Source organism: Xenopus laevis, chromosome 2L (genome assembly GCF_017654675.1).
Source record: "Xenopus laevis strain J_2021 chromosome 2L, Xenopus_laevis_v10.1, whole genome shotgun sequence".
NCBI lineage: Eukaryota > Metazoa > Chordata > Amphibia > Anura > Pipidae > Xenopus > Xenopus laevis.
The window spans coordinates 147,851,161-147,857,160 of NC_054373.1; the positions used below are offsets into that span (position 1 = coordinate 147,851,161).

Here is a 6,000-nt window from a genome sequence, read left to right on the forward strand (position 1 = left end):
AACAACCCCTTTAAAGGGATCCTGTCATCGCAAAACATGTTTTTTTTTCCAAAATGCATCAGTTAATAGTGCTACTCCAGCAGAATTCTGCACTGAAATCCATTTCTCAAAAGAGCAAACAGATTTTTTTATATGCAATTTTGAAATCTGACATGGGGCTAGACATTTTGTCAATTTCCCAGCTGCCCCCAGTCATGTGACTTCATGAGAGAAATGCTTTCTGGCAGGCTGCTGTTTTTCCTTCTCAATGTAACTGAATGTGTCTTAGTGGGACATGGGTTTTAACTATTGAGTGCTGCTTAGATCTACCAGGCAGCTGTTATCTTCTGTTAGGGAGCTGCTAGCTGGTTACCTTCCCATTGTTCTTTTGTTTGGCTGCTGGCGGGAAAAGGGGAGGGGGTGATATCACTCTAACTTGCAGTACAGCAGTAAAGAGTGATTGGAGTTTATCAGAGCACAAGTCACATGACTTGGGGCAGCTGGGAAATTGACAATATGTCTAGCCCCATGTCAGATTTCAAAATTGAATAAAAAAAAATCTGTTTGCTCTTTTGAGAAATGGATTTCAGTGCAGAATTCTGCTGGAGCAGCACTATTAATTGATTCATTTTTTAAAAAAAAAGTTTTTCCAATGACAGTATCATGTAAACATTAAGGGGCCGATTCACTAACTTCGAGTGAAGGATTCGAAGTAAAAAAACTTCGAATTTCGAAGTGTTTTTTGGGCTACTTCGACCATCGAATGGGCTACTTCGACCTTCGACTTCAACTACGACTTCGAATCGAAGGATTCAAACTAAAAATCGTTCGACTATTCGACTATTCGATAGTCTAAGTACTGTCTCTTTAAGAAAAAACTTCGACCCCCTAGTCCGCCAACTAAAACCTACCAAGCTCAATGTTAGCCTATGGGGAAGGTCCCCAAAGGCTTGCCTAAGTTTTTTTGGTCGAAGGATAATCCTTCGATCGTTGGATTAAAATCCTTCGAATCGTTCGATTCGAAGGATTTAATCGTTCGATCGAAGGATTATTCCTTCGATCGAACGATCGAACTATTTGCGCTAAAATCCTTCGACTTCGATATTCGAAGTCAAAGGATTTTAATTCCCAGTCGAATATCGAGGGTTAATTAACCCCAATAGGCTGGTTTTGCTTCCAATAAGGATTCATTATATCTTAGCTGGGATCAAGTATAAAGTTCTGTTTTATTATTACAGAGAAAAAAGGAATACATTTTAAAAATTTGGATTAATTGATTATAATTTAGTCTATAGGAGACTTTCTGTAATTCTGAGCTTTCTGGATAATGGGTTCTCAGATAATGGATCCCATAGCTGTACTACCAAATGCAAGTGGAGCTGTATTCAAGGTTCAGCCGCATGCTCTGTGCTTTGAAATACAGAAATGCAACAATTCATCTGTAAGTCTAGGTGCATAGTGCAAAAAACATGGTGGAGTGCTTTTGGGTTTTTGCACTTTGCCCCCTGCCTTCCACTTTGTAAATGATGCCTTATGTCTCTGCCTACTTAAAAAAAATCAGTTACTTGATTCTTTATTTTACAGTGATCATTAAGGGGCAAATTTATCAAAAGTCGAAGTAAAAATTCGAATTTAAAAAATTCGAATTTCAAGCTAATTTTTGTGGGGAATAGTCCAAATTTGATTCGAATTTGAAAAAAATTAGAATATCAAAATTTATCATGTACTGTCTCTTTAAACCATTCGCCATCTAAAACATGCCGAATTGCTGTTTTAGCCTATGGGGGACCTCCTGGAACCTATATGGAGTCGATTTCAACCTATATGGACTTCAATTTGTACAATTTGAATTCGAACGAATACGGACCTATTCACCAGGGGGAAAAAACTTTGATTTTTTGATAAATTTCTGTTGGTCTTTTTTAATTTGAATTACGAAGTTATGGGAGTTCAAAAAAACTCCCATTACTCCGAAATTCGACCCTTGATAAATCTGCCCCTCAATGTTATTCTCCCTCTATCACTCTTTGCATTAGTTGTATCGGCTACATGTTGAGCATAGTTAGTGCAGGTTAGGCAGCAATTTTACTTAGGGTGGTTAATTCCAATATTTTTATTTGACTACAGTTGTTACACTTTGTTACAATTTTCTAGGAGGTACACATTTTTGCATTAATGGTATTTCTGTGCCTGATTGCTGCATTGTACATTGTCACACCTATTTATCAAAGGTAAAGTTGATTTTTCCCTGAAAGTTTTAGTCAAAACTTGAATTTGTGGGTTAAAATTTTTTTTGGAGATTTATTATACCCCGAAGCTGGAAATAGCTTGAATACGAAAATACTCAAACTAAAACCTGTCGAGGTCATGTAGGAGTCAGCAGAGGTCCCTTGAACCATTTGAAGATGTTTGTAGCCTTCATGATGTTCAAGTTTTTTTGGTAGGTTTCGCTTGAAAACTCGATTAAGTCGAATTTTTGGGTTGTTCATTCTGAATTCACTGATCTGAGTTTTTTCCATTCAACTTTTTTATTAAATCGGAAAACATTTGAGATATAAAAACCCACACAAACTCGACCTCCGATAAATCACCCCCTAAAGCTCTCAGCTGTATGTATGCACTTATTCTACTTGCAGCTGTGTATTACACTAAAAAAAAAAAACTGAAATTAGCATAGAAAAAAAACACATCATGGGACAATCCATCACAATACTTCCTTTACAAAATAATGAAATGGCATACGGTGACACACAGAAATAATTATAAGTTCATCTGTTCCCCTACTTTGTTCCTGAAATCTGTTGGGTGAGTCATTAAGGGACTTTTTAAAGCATTATTAAATATGAAAATCTTTTCCAGAGAACAAAATTTTTATTCTTTCTCTTTCTTCATATAAATTAATTACACAAAAAATTTTATTGATTTCAATTTGATTGGACAACAATCTTTATTACCATTTACTGGCCAATAATGAGTGCTTGTCATTTAGAATATACTGTAGTACAGCTCAGTGAAGTCAATATATAAATATATATACTGTATATATATATATATATATATATATATATATATATATATATATATATATATATATATATATATACTGACCTTACATCACCTTTGTCACTCTAAAGTAGTACAGTATAGTAGTACAGGTATGATATCCCATATGATAACCCATTATCCAGAAAGCTCCGAATTACGAAAAGGCCCTCTCCCATAGACTCCATTTTAAGCAAATAATGCAAGTGATTCCCTTTTTCTCTGTATTAATAAAATAGAACCGTGTACTATTTAATGTTTACATTATTTTCTAGTAGACTTAAGGTATGAAGATTTATATTACGAAAAACAGCAGTTCCCCAGCATTCAGGATAACAGGTCCCATACCTGTATAAATTCTACTATAGTATAATTATACAGCAGCTTACTTCTATAGCTATATCATACAACATTTTCTACATAATTCAACTATACAATATATATATATATATATATATATATATATATATATATTTTTTTTTTTATATATATATGTATATATATATATATAAAGAGAGAGAGAGTCTGGAGAGCAGTGCACTCATCCCTAGAAAAAGGCAAAAAAGCCCAGGTGCTGCCACAAAAAAATAATATCAGCATAAAGAACACTGAGCACTCATGGAACTTAAAGGGGTTGTTCACCTTCCAAACACTTTTTTCAATTTAGTTGTTTTTAGATTGTTCCCTAGAAATAATGACTTTTTCCAATTACTTTCCACTATTTATTTTTTACGTTTTTTCCAAAATCTAAGTTTAAAGTTGAATGTTCCTGTCTCTGGTGTTTGAGTCTGACAGCTCAGTAATTCAGGTGCAGATTCTGAACTGTTACAATTTTGCAACATTGAGTTGATACATTTCTCAGCAGCATCTCTGGAGTATTAGCAACAATTGTATCAATTCTAACAGCTGCCTGTAATGAAACCCAGAGATTCTGCTCAGCAGGGACAAAGATAAGAAATGTATCAACTAAATGTATCAATTTAGAACAGTTTACAGGATCGGCGACCCCCCCTCCCAGAGCTGCTTCAGAAGGAGAGAAATGACACTTTATACTTCAATATTAGAAAAACCGTGACACATAGAAAATAGAAAGTCATTGGAAAAAGTCGTTATTTCTGGTGATCTATCTGATAACAACTAGTTGTTTGAAGGTGAACAACCCCTTTAATTTATGTGCAAAACTTTAATGGTGTAAGTCAACGTTTCAGTCCTGCACAGAGGACCTTTATAAACATCAACTTACACCATTAAAGTTTTGCACATAAATTAAGTCACATGAGAGCTCTGTGTTCTTTAAGCATATATACTGTACATATCTATATCTATATCTATATAGATAGATAGATAGATAGATAGATAGATAGATAGATAGATAGATAGATAGATAGATATGTCTGTGTGTGTGTATGCTATATTGTTTATGATTATTTATAACTACATAGTCATGCTGCATTGTTCTTAGTTCAACAAGCATACATTATATATTTATTATAACTGGGGGTATTGAGAATATTAAACAATAAATGCTTAATTTAAATCTTTATAAAGTACATATCTGTCTCTCTCCATTTAATTTAAGGACATTGATTTCTAAACGTGTCAGTTATGAGAATATGGGTGTCCACATAGTAAAAATATTTTGATGGTTTAAAGGAATTAACTATAAAGAAATAAAAGACTGTATTATCTACACATCATAAAAATAACAAACGAAGATTGCCAATCATAAAGATTTTGCTGGCAGACAACACAAAACCCTTAGCAATCGCTCTGTGTAGCAATATAAATACAGCGATGCATAACAGTTTTCAAAGCAAGGACACAGTTGTGGGTCTAATTGTTTCCTGGGCCCTGCATGCTGGATAGTAACGCAAGAGTATTCTTTGTTGTAGTGGTTAGAACGATCACACCATTATACAAAAAAATGTAAAACAGAATTATAACACATGCCAAATGCTGAATGTACCACAAGCAAATTAAGCAACGCAATGCCCTGTGTAGTTGATGGAGACTTACCCCTTCGCCTTGCTTTTTATTAGTGATTTACAACAGGTTTGTTACTTACCAAATACAATGGAGCAGTGTGGTAATATTAAACCTTCCCACCACGGATGCCTTTCATATCTGATTCCAGTTACCTACAGCACGAAAGAAACATTTGTTAAGGGCCTCTCCGTTGTTCTTGCTGTACTGTAGCTCTTGCCACCAGGCACTAAAAGGAAAGCACCCGCTCTGTATGAAGCCGATAGGGCTCCTACATCACCACTTCCTGTTAATGTTGCTGTCTCTTTCCTTGTTTGTGCTTTTAGCTTTCAACCACATTCTCAGTTTACTTGGGCCCTTAAAATTTGTTATAGATATCATATGCACTGTCCTCTGTAGAACAAGTCATCACCTGTTCACCATCAGCTTTCTGTCTACTACTGAGGTCTAACATAATTATTATTTATAGCCACCAAAAATACAAATATTGCAGAATTGATTTCTAGGCACTGGTTTAAAGTGATACTGACTCTAAAAAACGACTTTTTAAAATATGAATGCACATTAAAAGTTACCTATAGGTCATGCTGAGAGGTATGTTTTTGTAATTGTTAGTTGAAGTTCCTAAACCTGACTGTTTTGCCAACCTGACTGTTTTGCCAACCTGACTGTCCCTAACGGACTCCTGCTGCACAAATATGGCAGCCCCCTCATAGGCGATCACAGGGAGTCAGATAGGCAATTTAAAAGCATTAGGCAAATACTTTAAAGGGATTCTGTCATGGGAAAACAAGTTTTTTTCAAAACGCATCAGTTAATAGTGCTGCTCCAGGAGAATTCTGCACTGAAATCCATTTCTCAAAAGAGCAAACAGATTTTTTTATATTCAATTTTGAAATCTGACATGGGGCTAGACATTTTGTCAATTTCCCAGCTGCCCCAGGTCATGTGACTTGTGCCTGCACTTTAGGAGAGAAATGCTTTCTGGCAGGCTGC

At 35.1% G+C, this 6,000-nt stretch overlaps 1 protein-coding gene across 3 annotated transcripts in view; it reads right to left on the reverse strand.

Annotated features, from left to right (window-relative positions):
* arhgap9.L (Rho GTPase activating protein 9 L homeolog) overlaps nucleotides 1-5,241 on the reverse strand; it is a 69,611-nt gene extending 64,370 nt beyond the window's left edge. For 2 of the 3 annotated variants that reach the window (XM_041582536.1, XM_041582535.1), the window contains exon 1: nucleotides 5,087-5,241. The gene's annotated coding sequence lies outside the window, so the exon portion shown is untranslated. The remainder of the gene's footprint in view (nucleotides 1-5,086) is intronic. The other variant, XM_018247460.2, reaches the window with a different exon arrangement.
* Nucleotides 5,242-6,000: the final 759 nt, after the last annotated feature.